At 44.2% G+C, this 16221-nt stretch overlaps 1 non-coding gene across 1 annotated transcript; it reads right to left on the reverse strand.

Moving 5' to 3' along the window:
- Nucleotides 1–15308: 15308 nt before the first annotated feature.
- On the reverse strand, nt 15309–15381 carry Trnar-ucu (transfer RNA arginine (anticodon UCU)). Its single transcript has one exon. It is a non-coding gene; the product is annotated as a tRNA-Arg (tRNA).
- Nucleotides 15382–16221: the final 840 nt, after the last annotated feature.

Genomic DNA, 16221 nt, shown 5'->3' on the forward strand with positions numbered 1-16221 from the left:
GTGATGTTTTATTGGCGTCCGCTTTGAAACGGGGCGGTGAAAATAGACGCCTTCAGTTCATCAGGTATGTTGTACATGTTTTCCATTCTAGCATTTTGGTATACATCTCCCTAATATATATTTTTTTCTGCTTCAAGAATTTTCTATCTACCTTCTGCCGCTACATGTGCCTGTAAAGGATTCGGTCATATCAATCTCTTCCCAGCTTCTTTTTTCCACCTATACTCTAAATGTCTCTTGCTTATCTCGACGGTTGACTGGTTGATGCTTCCGTCCAGTTTAAGTCCAAACGCTTCTGGAAGTGTACGTTACCTCCAGGTCTCGCTGGGTGAATCCCTTATCATCAGTCTCCAGATTTTCGCTGCAGCAGGCAGATGCCTCATCTTGTTTCGAATATTTTATCCGGTATGTTTTTGCCCTTAGGCAACCAGCTCGAGCCTCAGATAGCAAGGCACTGCCCTTTGTGTTATCGAACAGATTTTGCCTTCTAATATTTTTTATCTCATTCTTGCAAATCTCCATGGCCTTTGATATTTCCATTCTTTGCATCCAAATCACCTTTTATTTGTCTCCCACTTTATTTTTAATCACTCCCAGTTGTCTATTAGCACTTTCAATAATCCTGTACTTGGTTGTCAGCTGTCCTGACCTCTTTCTCCATTTTGAGTCCACGATTTTCAGGTACAGGTACGTTTATAACCGCCCAGTCTTACGCCCAGTTTGCTCGCAGCGCCCTGGCACAATGTTTCGTCACGCAGCGCCTCAGCGAGAGAGCGCCGTCCGGCCCACTCAGCCTTATTCTAGTACGCTCTAGCTTAGTCCCTTGGCGTGGTGCATCGCATTAAGTAAACATATACGTGAGTGAACTTTCATCTGTGAGTGTGTGCACAATGGCTCCCTCCTTCTCTCCTTCTTACCTTTTCCATCTTTCCCCGTTCCCAACGTGTTGGGTAGTCAACCGGGTGAGACCTTGGCTAACCTTCCTGCCTTTCCCTTCTCGTCTGTCGTCTCTCTCTCTCTAGAGAAGTGTCGAACCGTCCACGGTTGTAGAGATGGGTTTGTGCTTGTTTATTGTGCATGGGGTAGCAATGCGATGCTCGTAGAGCAAACCAGTCGGTGTGTTTTGTTCTTTCACACCGGCGGAAAAGAGCATGTGTTCTTGCGCGGTAACTGTACCACGAGTTGTCTTATTAGCATGATAGTTTGTGAGCTGCTCGCATGAACTCTTGCCTTAGCGGATTTCTTTTGTTTTTTATTGTTGGTTTCTATGGCGCTGTGCTATTTGATAAGCGCTTTCCAACTTTCCTTCCCATCACACGTCGAAGCAAACAACCAACCAGCACCTCCAAGAGGCATGAATATCTACGAGCATTTGCTAAAACGGAAAGAAATGAAGGAAATAAAATTTAAAAAGCTCTCGCTCACAATAGCAGAAGGTCTAGTGTATAATTTGTGGTTACGCAATTTTATCAAAAAAAAAGAACACTGTCAGGTATCCTGGCAGAAAGGAATATTTATTTTCTAACTGTAACGGCCATGAAAGGAAAGTGTGTTTGAGAAATGATAGCATCACTAAGTGATATATTAAAAAGGAAAATATTGTTGTCTTGTACCTTTACAAGAATCCGAAAATAAGCTTTATGCAACCGCGTGCCCAAAAAGTATAATACTCGGTGCATTTGGGTCATCATGCAGAAGAAAATTCTCACGTTAGTTATTTACTTGCATAAAAATGTACGACACTGTTGTGCAAACTGCCCAATTTCTACAACAGAAAAGAACCTGTTAATAAATCCGGCACAAGTCATGCCAAAAAGATGCAACTTTGCGACTCAGACAATATAGTAGCCGACGTAACCAATGTCTGTTTCTCGGACTGATGCAAAATTTAGGCCACTTAATGAATACGTCTCGATGGTGCAGCTGGAAGTCCAAAATATAGATGCTTGCTTTTTTGCTATGTTTTTAATGCTGCTGCTTCGGATAAGGGGACATTGAACGACTTTTTTCTATTAGTTATGCAGCAAGGAAATAAAATTATGATCTCTTTATCAAAGGAATGCTCCTTTACATATACATTCATGACAGAAAGTTTTAGAAAATACTTTCCCATCAGCTATATTATGCTGCAGGTAAACGATTCGTCTCCCGCGACGTTTGCTTACCAGCCATATGAATTGCAATACAGCAATCTACATGTTGTGTTTTTTTTTTTGTTATAGAATAGAGCTAATGGAACGGGTAATGCTGCTTTTGAAACATATAAATGGCAAAAGTAAGTGCGTTGCGCTGCTGAGCTTGAGGTGGCGGCTGCAATCCCGGCCGTGGTGGCTGCAGTTCGATGGAGGTAAAATGGGATAAGACTTACGTACTTAAATTTAGCGACATGTTGAAGAATCCTACGTGGTCAAACTTAATGCGGAGCCTCCCGCTACAGCGTGCCTCATATTCTGATAGTGTTTTGGGCGCGTAAAACCGTATGATGTCATTTTTAAGGCAATTATGTGATGCAAGGTACTTCAAGGGAAGTAATTAAAAAAAAAAAAACCGGTAGATTACGTCATTACGAACACTCCTACTTAAAGATATATGGCACCTAATGCTTGATGGAATCGGCACATCTTATGGCGTTTATTCAGTGTCACGATTAGTTTCCACCGTGTGATATTTTATGTACTTCCGTAATCAGCGCCCTTTTCTTCTGTTTAAGTATTGTAAAACTGGGCGCACCTTTCATTTCCTCAAACTGAAAATCGACAGCAATAAACAAAGAAATTGGATTTGAGTTTATACACAATAAGCTTTTAGTAATTCATGCTTGCCCCTTTATGCGGCAAGGGCCTTCGTTTACAGCTATTATTTCCATCGTAAAGAAAGTTGCTTCTCCGGAAACGTTTTTTTCTTTCCCTGCAACGCTTCAAATAATCGCCAAGAAAAAAAAACCATGCCTCAGCAAGCATTCTTCTTTTGCTAGAACCTTACTTAACGGTTTACGTTGAGTGGTGCTTTCAAGCTGCAAGTGTAAAAGCACCACCACTTGAACTGAAGATTATGTGTAGCTTTATTTTTTGCTCGGTATACAACAAACAAAATGTTGCGCGAGAACATTACTTATTCATGGCAAGGAGCTCCACCCTTGAGGCAATTAATAAGGCAGCTTGTCCTGATAGCAGCTTGGGGCCGCATTAAACCCTTAATTTATGCGAAGCGTTCATTTAAAGGAACGCGCAACGTTTGCATGTCTTTACGCGCTTGAAAATGCCGTGCCTACAAGTTTTCAGCGACCTTTAAACAACCGCCTGCAAATGTGCGGAGGGTGTGTACTGAGAGAGTAAAGTTTCTTTATACTTCACGAGCCGGAGCGTTGTATCTTCTTCTGGAATTGTATACTGCTCGGAATAGCTGATTGTTCATTCGGTGATTCATATTCGTATATATGGATTTAGCGGTCGTTTCTACGAGGGCTTTAATTAACGTTTAAAAATTGCCATTCTGAAATAAAAGGGAGGTTTCTTCTGAGACATGCCATCAGTGGTGGCTACCACGGGGTGATGGGTTATACGTGGCGATTAGTCGCTAATAAATAAAAATTTGATAATTAGCTTTTAGGCAGTCAGCTTCAGCGGGCTCATCGTAGTTGAGAAATCGAAGCAAGCTCTCCGTTCAAGCCATATCAAATTTAGGATCTGGAGAAATGCGATGACCCGCACAACGATGGCACGACGAAATTCGGCTATATCAGAGCACACGAAACAGGAACTGGGAGGCTGGAGAGAGCGCAAAGTGGCGCCCTGCCAGGCGACGTTCTGCGGGTGTCGCCCAGCAGCGGGCAAACCGCGCGCTGCGGCTCGAAACATAAAGTCGCCTAGAGGGGCGCCGCTTTGCGCTCTCTCCAGCCTCCCAGTTCCTGTTTCGTGTGCTCTGATATAGCCGAATTTCGTCGTGCCGTTGTTGTGCGGGTCATCGCATTTCTCCAGATCCTAAAGTTGATATGAATTGAACGGAGAGCTTGCTTCGATTTCTCAATTACGATGAGCCCGCTGAACCTAAATGTTTCTAAGCAAACTACTGAATTTGTGTTTATTAGCGACAAATTACCTCGTATTACCCATCGCCCCATGGCCGGCACCGCTGACGGTATGGCTCCGCAGGAGCTGTCCTTTTTATATCAGAACGGCTAATTTTAAATATTACTTAATGTCTTCGTAGAAACACCCTGTATATAAACACCCAGTGTGTGTGTGTGTGTGTGTGTGTGTGTGTGTGTGTGTGTGTGTGTGTGTGTGTGTGTGTGTGTGTGTGTGTGTGTGTGTGTGTGTGTGTGTGTGTGTGTGTGTGTGTGTGTGTGTGTGTGTGTGTGTGTGTGTGTGTGTGTGTGTGTGTGTGTGTGTGGGTGTGTGTGTGTGTGTGTGTGTGTGTGTGTGTGTGTGTGTGTGTGTGTGTGTGTGTGTGTGTGTGTGTGTGTGTGTGTGTGTGGTAAAAGGGAGCTTAAGAAGCAGCAGCTGATTCGGATCACCTATAGTTCATCTATAGGCATATTTGCTTCGTTGCCCTCACTACAAGATGAACCGTCTGCTCGGCAGAGAGGGCGAGCTGCAGTTTGAGCTGCACTCCGATCGACAGTCTCTTGAGCATGACGTTCCCTGGCGAGAGCGACGAAAGCAGGTTTTCGCTGCGCTTCTTCAGCATCAAAAAGATTATTTGAGTCGTTTTACAGGCCAAAACCATGATCTCATTATGAGGCACATTGTAGTAAGGAGATCCGGATTTCCACTACCTGGGGTTCTATAGGGTGTCCCACATAACTTGAGCCAAACCTTAAAAAAATATGCAAATGCCACGTAGCTGGACAGAACTAAAGTAATGTTTGCCATCGCTTGGGGATACTCCAATTATTTTTGCATTCCTCTATAACTACATAATTAGTCATAATTAATTAAACTTCTCAAATATTAAGCAAGGAAGAAGCCGCCGCCCTCCGCAGACTACAAACAAATACATATGTCTATGGAATTATCATGCACCGGATGCATCCCACTAAATTCTCATACCTATGCCGATATGGTGATGTACCAGACACCCTACAACACATGGTGTTGGTGTGCCCACACCGCGAGAAAAACAGTCAAGACGATGCCTCACAAACGATACAAGCCACCGAAGAAACGTGGGAGGCAATGCTAACGGCACAGAGCCTGAAGCATCAGCGAAGTCTGGTGAACCGGGCCCGGGCTGCGGCATTAGCCAACGGCTTTCTGGACTGAGAGAGCCGCCCACCTAGGGCGAAGAAAGAACGCTTTCTCGCTGTTTCTAGCAATAAACGTTCATTCCTCCTCCTCCTCCTCTCAAATATTATAATTTGATGAAAAGAGTCAGTGAGAAAATTGTAGAGCAACATGAAAAACTCCTGATACAGCTTTCTGTTGCTGAATACCTGCTACATAAGTGTTTTTCCAAGCATGAACGAAGCACCCGAATAGACCCGAAGTGCCTCAAGCGGCCAGTCGCGCGACAATATTGCGTTTATTCGCGGCCGCACCCTTACGTGTAGGAGCCATGAAACCTGACCAAATAGGCCTGACGCACTCCACAAAATAATGAAATGCTCTCTGCAACCGGAAGGATGACGTTTTAGAAGATGGAGGAGGCATTGATGCTTGTGCCATCAACTAGTATATATAGGAGAATAAAAGCACAAAGTGTATACATAACTACAACCATATAAAGGAACGTTCTTTAAATGTGATGTATAATGTATAATGTGATGTAATGTGATGTCTGCATAATTATAAGATGTACCACTCGCTTCAATGAGTACCATGTATGAAACAAATGTATTTCAGTAGTAAAATTTTCGATTGGCAATAGGTGAGTACGGAGTTCAAATTCACTTGCACGCGACCTCCGCTTGTTTTGTTACCCCTATATAGGTATCTCAGTGAACTCTAACTTTGCTCTTGAACTTATCCATGTATCTCGTGCTATAACTGTCATTGTAATTACTTTGCTTTGTTATTCCTAGTCCGTGTTTGTAAGATAGAATTATTTTATATTGATAAATTTATCCATTTGTGATTATTCGGTTCTTTAGAGTGTGATAGAAAACGCATCCGAGGTGTTGCGCCTTGGTGCTTCCAATAAAAGACAAGGCTGGCTGCAAACCACACGCAAGGATAAATTTGTCAAGATAAAATAATACTCTCTTATTAACACGGACTAGAAATAACAAAGCAAAGAAATTACAATGGCAGTTCTAGCACGATATACTTGGATAAGTTCAAGGAACAAAGTTACAGTTCACTAAGATACCTCATAGGGGTAACAACACAAGCGGAGGTCGCGTGCAAGTAAAGCGTTCACCAGTTATAGGGGGGGATGGTGGTCCAGAAGTCCATGTTGAAATGGCACCAGCAAAAGGAAGTCTGGAATCGCAGGAAGGGAGCAAGTCTCGAACGGCCGACGTGACGCTGGCTCAATCAAGGTATTGCCGTTGAGAAAAGGTCACATGCTGTCGTCTCGAGATTCTCCAGCAGGCCCGCTGTGATCGAGTGGAAGGCCTAGGCATCCAGGCCCAGTCGCCTGGCTGCCCACTCTTCCGCACCTCGTCGTGGAGCTTCTGGAGAGCGCTCAATGTCGAGCAAACCGCAGCCTGGTGTGGGAAGACGCCAGGTCATCGGCAAGTGCAGAGCCGGCCAGGTAGAGGCCTCGTGAGCCCGGGTCCAAGCACCCGTTAAGCTCACACCTCTGCACCCTGGCCGCCTTCTCTTGTTCCAACCGCTGACGTGTCTTCTCTCCTTGATGATCATGATGATGATCTTAAACCGTGGCACGTACCCGCTCTTTCGTTCTTATTCTCTTCGTCTTCTTTTCTCCTAGTCTCTCATGGACTTTTCTTTAGATGTTGCTTTTTTTTCATGCGACGCTCGGCGCGCTTCAGCCAAACTCATGCAGCACTTCATCTTTGTCATCGTCTTTTGCTCCCGGCCATCCCACGCGCCACGTTCGCATCGCCTCGCGCACTTCACCTATCACACCATGTCACTGTTATAAAAGGTACAATTTTCCGTCGAAATTTAATGAATAAAAAGGAATAATGAAGATCGGTTTACAGGACGCGCAGGCACTAACAAATAACAGAGCAAGAAAGTACGGACGAAACATCACCAATCAGCGCGATTCAACGCACAAAATATTCCCTATAGTAGTTTGATCTCAGGTCAGTACTTACAAAAAAAAAGAAAAAAAAAGAATTATGCTACACCCACCGTGATTGCTTAGTGGCTATGGTGTTGGGCTGCTAAGCACAAGGTCGCGGGATCAAATCCCGGCCACGGCGGCCGCATTCGATGCAGGCCAAATGCGAAAACACTCCTGCACTTAAATTTAGGCGCATGTTAAAGAACCCCAGATGGTCGAAATTATTCCGGAGTCCCCCACTATGGCGTGCCTCATAATTAGATCGTGGTTTTAGCACGTAAAACCCCATAATTTAATTTGTTTAGTATTATGCTCCACTGAAAGGTGTGTTTTCAGGGACACTAACTTGCCATGATGTAAGTATTCTCTCAAGAGATAAAGGGTAATCGCCGGGTGCCCTAAGTTTGTAGTGTATCTGTTGCCTTTGCTGGGTATATTGGCGACAGTCCAGCAACATGTGAACTATGTCCTCGTTGGGCATCCACACGCACATGACAGGAAACTTTCACGATAAATTTTGAAAACTAAGTGGTTTGTGTAAGCCACACCAAGGCAAAAGCGATGTAATATGCTTTCAACACCTCGCGGTATCTTCATAGACACCGAATTTTTTTGTGCCCAGCCTTACAGGACACAAGATTTGTGTTTTGTCCTCGTTGTCAAGCCATGCCGCAAATCATAAACTTAGTGAGAGGTTTAGTAGCAAGTTTCTAGCCTCGAAATTGAACTGCAGAATGGTGCATTCTTCGTCATGTATGTTTTACACGTCTTACCAATCGCCTGTATCATTTCAAGATATGTTGCTATGATTGGTACCCAGTTGAATGCGCTCTCATGACCACGAGTGCCGTCAACGTGCTTCAGCTTCGTAATTATCACTATTGTTCTAATGTGAGCACGTTTTGATTGAAAGTTGCAGAGAAACTCAAGCAGCATGCCCAAACGACCCATCCATCCGCAGGTTGATTGGCCGCCATGAACCTTGTCACTTCCAAAATCACCTGAGCGAACAGGCACTACTGCAACAGTCCCTACTGATAATCACCACAGACTGCAGTAAAGACCCTTTCGTACTTTACCAAGACGACTGGCTTATGCGAGTGCCTTCGTCGGGGTAGTTCTGTCCACGCACGTGTATACGTCTACCCCTCCCCCTCTCTCTCTTCTTTATATTCCTGTTTTCCTATCCCCCAGTGCAGGTTAACCAGCCAGACACTTTTCTGGTTAACATCCCTGCCTTCGCTCTTTCTTTTCTCTTTCTCCAGAATCATTCATTGTGCTTTGGTGATTATAGAAGCACTAAAACACAGCTTAAACATTCGTCGTACTTTTAATTTGGCATAAAAAAAGCACACGCTGTGCTGTGTTTCGTACATGAGCCATCCGTATACACTGGTTTTGTGCCATCATACTCATTGTAGGTTTAAACCATTACTTGTTCTACTACAACGATTGGTGAAACTTCACACTTTTTAATCAATTCCTCGATGCTTACAAAAATGCGTACTATTGCATATATACATTGCAGCATTGGGTATGGAACAATTTATTCGTAGGGGACCAATTCTGCACATTAGTGACCGGGGACTAAGTGGCAATACTTCCGAAATTTGGGGCGCTAATGCTAAGTAAGTATTTAAAAAATATCCTAATGTCTTTGCCTCTCTCAACACCGTCACTGGATGCTCTGCCGCTCCTGCGAAGACAAGGGTGCCTTACATTGCCTTTGTATTCTGAATGGAATCGATATTAGGATACACGTAAACGTATTTTTGGCGTCCTGAGTCCAGAAAACGCTCAAACAAATGTGCAAAATGTGATTTTTGTGAGAAGGTAGTGCTCTTTTGCGAACTAACTCTTAGTGGTCGGTCTGACGCGCAGAAAGTAATATGTGTATTAATGCGCATTTAAATCGAATGAAACTTGTGGCATGCAGTAAGCTTGAAGATTTTTGCGTATTTAATAAAGATTATCCATTATGCACATCAGGGGTCTTCGCACAATTCCTCGATTGGGCTGCTTAGTTTGTCACACAAAATGCCGTGGTGGCGTATAGCTAAAAAAACAAAGATGTCCGTGTATCCAAGCGGGCTTCAATATCACGACACACAGACAATCAATGGCGCTTGCAAAATTGTGTCCCCCCCCCCACATCTTTTCATTCAAACCTTCTTATCTGATTTTTTGTTTTGCAGCGTATGTTCTACGGCCTTTATTACATTGAATGGTAGATTTATTGCTTTCATTTTACAAGTAACTTACTATACTTAGCAATGTTCTTTTCGTTAATCGAAAAAGCGGCCCGTCGTGTAAAATAACTGAGGAAATAAAAAGTTCTCGTTGGAAAAAATGCCAGTGAACTAGCAAACAAGAACAAAAAATTAAGCATCCGTGCTCCTTGCCACGTATGTACCACGCAACGCTATTTGCAACAAAAAGCAAACGAACCCGAACGTCACAGGAGAAGTGCATGGCATGTCAGCACGTCATCAAAAATAAACGTAGGAGGTAAACTCATCAGGGAAAACAATTCACCGACGATTACGATGCTACCTAATGCGATATTTGAGCGCACCTCTATACGTGTTTTCATATCGGGATATATTTTGCGCTGCTGAGCTCGAGATCGCGGGATCAAGTCCCGGCCGCGGCGGCCGCATTTCGATGGAGGCGAAATGCAAAAACGCCCGTGTGCTTGCGTTGTAGTGCACGTTAAAGAACCCCAGGTGGTCAAAATTAATCCGGAGCCCTACACTATGGCGTGCCTCATAATCAGAACTGGTTTTGGCACGTAAAACCCCAGAAAGAAGAAGAAGATATCGGGATATATTGGCTGCAGCGGACAATCTGTCTCGGTGCGGCACGTTGCAAACGGAGCGAAGTGTGGCACGACCGCCCCGATAATCGGGATATCGCGAGAGGCAGCGTGTGGATGACGCGTGGGCGCGATTCACAGCAGCCGCCGCAGACAGGCCCCGATCGTGCAGCGCTTCGTTTCCATATACACTATCGGTAGACGCACTCACGGCATGCCTTATCGATGGAGTCATCGGTGAAAAGACGCACGCGACTCTGGCATCATTTCGTAACGATCGTCGCCACAGAACAAGCTTTCTTTTATTGCGATAGCAATTATATGGACACTTCTACCGGATTTCTGCCGTCGGCGTCGTCGTCGCCGTCGCCGTCGCCGTGAGGTTCCCTATAGATAAAATCTTCGCCGCGCGCCGTATGCCCGAGCGGAAGCGTGCGGGGACGCGCGCTATGACGGAGAGCGAACGCACTCAATCACCCACGCGCAAGCAAGGAAGCGGGAAGCCAGCGCCGGAGGGAGCGTGGGGGGGGGGGGGGGGGGGCGCACTTCTACGCTGCCAACAACCGCGCTCGTCGCTCGTCCGCACCGTCTCTTATCTCCACACGGCTCTGACCTTTATGCGCCGTGCATTCGCCGCTCAGTTTCTGATGAAGCGATAGACCGCACGTATACTTCGCCCGCTGCTGCGGCGTATATATGCGCTTGCTGCCAGCGTTTTGACAGTCGTTGTCTGCAGTCATTCAGTGTGATCTATTCATGTTTGTTTGTGCGCGCTCACACCACGCTTGTTCAATCAGTTAGTAATAGTCGGGCCACATTTTCCAACGCACGCTACACATGCAATGCTGCCCGGGTCGGCAGTGCAGCGCTACAGGTGTGTCCCTTCGCACGCGCTGCCCACGGGAAGCGCTTCTCATCAACACCACCGTTTCACACGCGCCTCCTCGTGGTCATCGAGTCTCTCTTCATGTCGGTCTACTTACGCCGCATTCACACCTGCTTACTTAATCAGCTCATGTTTACTACAATTCATATTGCTACCAAAGCCGCTCACCTTACTTCGTATGACATTGCTGTGTTGCTATCGCATTCATTGTTTCGCCCTTAGGGCGAAATTTTTTTCATCCCTCGCTGCGCTCGTTCGCTCGGTTACGTGTATAGGACGACGCCGACGCTTAACGCAACAGGCGCCTAAGTGCTGCGCTGTAAAATGTACACGGAATTTCCTTCAATGCCCCCAGTATTTGATATTTGAATTAAGAGAGAGAGAGAGAAACTTGGTGGGAAAGGCAGGGAGGTTAACCCGAAAAGATTCTGGTTTGCTACCCTGCACTGGGGAAAGGGGTAAAGGGAATGAAAGGAATGAAAGGCGGAAAGAATAGGGAAGGAAAAAAGCAGCCAGAAAAAATCGAGGAATAAATAAAAGGGGGAGGTTGGGGACGTCTGTGAGAACTATAGTCTGTACGAAAGTCCACTCGATCGAAAAAACTTCAAGAGTGCCTTGACTGACTTGTTGTGTGATGACTGTATAGCTAGGCCGGCGTTCCAGGACTGTCTGCTCCGAAAGCGGCCGGTCGTGAAGACGTGCCAGCGCGGTCGTGAGTGACTGCCTATGTGCGCTGTATTGGGGCCAGTGAATCAAAGTAACAAAGAAGTCAACCGAGAAAACAAACGGTAACTGAATTTGTAAAGGTGCAGTTCTCCGCTCGCTCAAGCATCGGTAGGAGCATTCAGTCAAGTGGGCTTTATCTTCGAAGCATCTGCTATGCTCTGGACATTTTGACGACTGTCTTGCGTTCGGTGCAATTTCGCTGAAGCAGTGCGTGACGGAGGCCTTCGCTAACCTATTGCACAGCAAACCGTACTATCTCACTATCGATTCTGTGCTAACCGATATTTTCGGTCTTTGCCGAGCCGCCGTTTTGTTAAGTGAACGCATGACTGTCAGTTGAGGAACTACTGGATATGATTAATAATACGAAATCCCTTTATGTCCCATGAGGCAGAAAAGCTGGCGTTGTCCACAACGAGTGGTACCAAAGATCAATGTGACGTTAGCAGCGTCTTTTATGACGTCAGTAGTAATACAGAAGATAGTAAATTGTATCACAACGTTAATTAGTAGTAATTTTGGTAGTTAATTTGAAGTGAAATAAAGTAAAATAAAGTTAATCAAGGTGAATTAAAGTTGATTAAGGTGGAATAAAGTGAATTAAGGTGGATTAATGTCGGTGCTAATTAGAGCAAGGTGGGTTAAGGTGGCTTAAAGTGGATTAAGGTTGTTACAAATTAGATCAAGATGGATTAAGTTGGGTTAAGGTAGAGTTGTGAAGGACACGTGACAATGTATGACGTCACGTATCATGGATGTAACCAATTAACAAGAGAAATCATAGTGCTTTCGCATTCAAATCAAGTGAGGATACGCAAGTGAATGTCAATTTTTATTTCGTTCATCATTCGCCATTCAAGCAGAAAAGTCCATCTCTCAGAATATACTTTGTGACCACGCACTTTCACTAAAGATGCTTGCCCTCAATATGTCGCCATATCAAAGGTTCAGACTTAGTTGAAATAACACAATATGAATACTTAACTGGGGTATGCCGGTAGACGCCTGTTTTAAATCTTAATCTTCATTTATTCCGCAAAAACTAACAATTGCTTCTTAGTGCTGAAACTGAAGGACAAAATATTTTAATGGATTAAGCACGCATGTCACGGCACTTATGACTCCACTGATTGAAAAAAACTGATTGCCAGGTATTTTGCTTTATTTGGATCTCCTTAATGCATGAAGAGACCCAGAAAGTCACCATGTGAAATTCCTATTATCCTGAGCTGACAAATCACCACAGCCTTCGCACTCGATAGCCATTGTAGCTGTTGTGCGACCAAACTTAACTATTCGTCATCATCATGCCGAAGTATTCTCTATTTGCAAATGTTCTTTAACACTTATATGGCAGTGTACAGTTCTTTTTTATAGTTCTTTCTTTAGGTAGATGCTACAAAATCTTATTATGCTCGGGGAAAATCGCGACGGTGACAAGAAGTTTAATTGGTGCTGAGAAACTGTGGCCAGGGGGAATCCCTCAGGTCAAGACGGTGGCTCCGCCCACGATGTGACCGGGAGGCGAAATCCTGTTGCAATGTCGTGGGCGCTCCGGACTGCCTGGAGCTGGATGTGCTACAAACCCGCACGTACCCCACTCAGCGGTCCCTAAGCAGGATAGACCCAGACATCCGCAGTCGTGCCCCAAATGCGGAGCCGATTCATGCTCTTTTGATCACATGCTGTGGCTGTGCCCAGCCATAGAAAACTCTCTACTTGCCCCAAAGGAACAGCTAGGGGGAAGATCATGCCAGAATTTTTAAGTAAAGTCCTCAACAGTCCTTCATATTATGGCCCTTTCCGAGATGCAATGCTTCCTAAGTAAGAATAATATCCCATTTGCATTTGTGGAAGTGCATTATTCTATAGTATATTAATATTTGTTTTTAGTGCTCCTTTATTGTAGTCTTGTATGCTTCCTGATCCTGAAGTTGTGGTTTTGGGAAAAAGTATTTGCCACAGTAAGTTTAGCTAAGGCAGGGCGCTAGCTTCCTTTTGTACAATGCCCAAAACTGGAATCATGCATCACTCTTCTCAGTTCAGATGTGCATCGGGGAACAAACTGTACCTCATGCCGACAGACATCAGTTATTTTTTTAATTATCGAGAGGTAATCATGCTTGCAAAGAACACTTTCAGCACTGAGCATGGCGGCTTATATGCGGTCCGCTGCTTCGCAGTCGGGTTACTTGTAGCGCACTGTGTAACTATTTATTTCCACGTGAGAAGTACTGGCTGTTGCTCTGTGCCATGCTGATTTGGCAAGGTATCATTTTTCATATCTTAGCCCTTTTACTTACACTTCATGCAGCGACACTTATTACCTTGTATTGTTTGCGGTGGGTAAATTAATTGGCACTAGAACTATGCCAAACTTTGATTATGCAACTTCTGCATGTCACGTACTTACAGTGGTTACAGTAGCATTGTGAACATCCTTTTAGATCACCGGTACACGAAACGTGCCTTTAGTCCTTTAGTGTGCATCTCTTTAATTCCAAGCAAAGCTTTACGAGTGGTATATTATACAGCAGACCCTTAAGAAATACTTTTCACTGGACCCTGAAGGAAACCAGTTTTTCGAATATAGATGGGAAAGACGAATACCTTACGATTTGTTCATGTTCATTGTGCAGCACAGTCTGCGCACACGTCGTATGGCAGTAGTATACGATATACTAACGTTGACACAGAGCGGCGACGCAAAATACTTCCAAGGCAGTATCCACATATTTGCGATGGAATAAAAGTCGCAAACAACTCTGCCAGACTAGTTGCCTGAAGTAGAATTGTTCTAGAATATGCGATTATTGTTAGAAATACGTTCTCTAATACCAGAGAACGTTTCTAGCATTTGAATATCTTTGTCATGTCTGCACTGTGTGTCTTGAAAGTGGCAATAGAGAGGGAAAAAAAAGCAACCCTGTGGCACAGCGGATTGTGTGTCGGACTGATGTGTGTCGGACTGATCTGAGGCCATTTGGATCGAATCCCAGCAAGGATGCTTCTTTTTTTTATTGCTGCACGTCGCTTCATTGGAGTTTGTTTTGTGTATCTTTAATGCCTTGTCCAATTGAGGGCTAGAATTTTATACGTGAAATAAGCCTAACAAACTATACCTGATTTTATCCTATGACTAAACCGTGCAATTTTAGAGTGTTCGTAATTCTAGAACCCAATAAGCCGATGGATGCGCCACCCTTCGGCTAGATTGAACAGCATGACACTCCACTGCGAATATGTCGTACCCATGGGAAGTATTACGCCTGCATGAATGCACTGCAAATGAAGATGCATTTTTCGGGAACTTGGTAGCCGTGCGAATAACCCCCCAACGTTATTTAAGTGGAATGTATCTTACTGTCTAGCTGCACCACTATATATGCTGCACTCAGCACAGTCCAGAAAGATCTTGAACTTGAGGCTGGCTGGTCAATAGGGGGGTAAGCGAGGTTGAATATATCTTGGTTTAAAATAAATTATAAATAGGCACATGGGCTTGTTACGCTATTGTCAGTGAGGTTCACTGGTTCAGGAGACAAATGAGTTGACATGAAATACATCTCGTGATTTCATCATCAAAAGATCCGTAGTGGTAAGTTAGACCATGGACGGGTTCACATTTGGTCATATTCAAACAGCTACATAGAGTAAAAGAAATGTGCATACATTGTAGAAAAACATCCCTGCCGGGGTTCGAACCCGGGACCTTTGGATTAGAAGTCCAACGCGCTATCCACTGCGCCACAGGGACACGCTTTCGGCAGGCGACTCCTTGCCAAAAGTACAACGGGAAGAAATTGCAACTTCTTACCGCTTAATGGAAGTTGACTGACAGAATGACCTAATCTAATGTCTGCACATTACCCATGAACAACAACGCACCATGGGCCGGGCTTCAAACAATGTTTTTTTTAGGTCGTAAGAATAGCAATTGCCTCAACAGTTTCATTTGAATATGAGTTCAATGAAAGTCAAATTGTAATATGGGGTTTAACGTCGCAAAGCGACATACATACGTACGTACGTACGTACGTACATACATACATACATACATACATACATATATACATACATACATACATACATACATACATACATACATACATACATACATATATACATACATACATACATACATACATACATACATACATACATACATACATACACACGCACACGACGTTCCAAACTCTTCCGTCTCCTTTCTACATCAACCACGTTACCGGGTTCCCGCACCTCACATACATACACTTCTGCCAGCACTCCTAATGCTAACGCATTATAAACAAAACAAGCAGTACAGTGACGAGACAGATAACACACCCAAGATGTCTCAAGAAGAAGGTTCCTGCTCGAGGTATATCTCGATCAACTACTTTGGTCATATATAGCCTAGATCTTATTTTTTGAACGCATATCTCGTTTCGAAGACTACAAGTACACACACTTTATTAGAACAACAAGGAAAGGCAGAGCATTGCTATATTTATAAAATGGATCTGATCGGTTGTTTCTACGGATACGTTTCTGCTCAATTTCTGGCGATGTACCTTCAGAGCGTTTTGGTTAGAACTAATCTTTATAGGACTTT

Source organism: Dermacentor silvarum, chromosome 4, assembly GCF_013339745.2.
Source record: "Dermacentor silvarum isolate Dsil-2018 chromosome 4, BIME_Dsil_1.4, whole genome shotgun sequence".
Lineage (NCBI taxonomy): Eukaryota > Metazoa > Arthropoda > Arachnida > Ixodida > Ixodidae > Dermacentor > Dermacentor silvarum.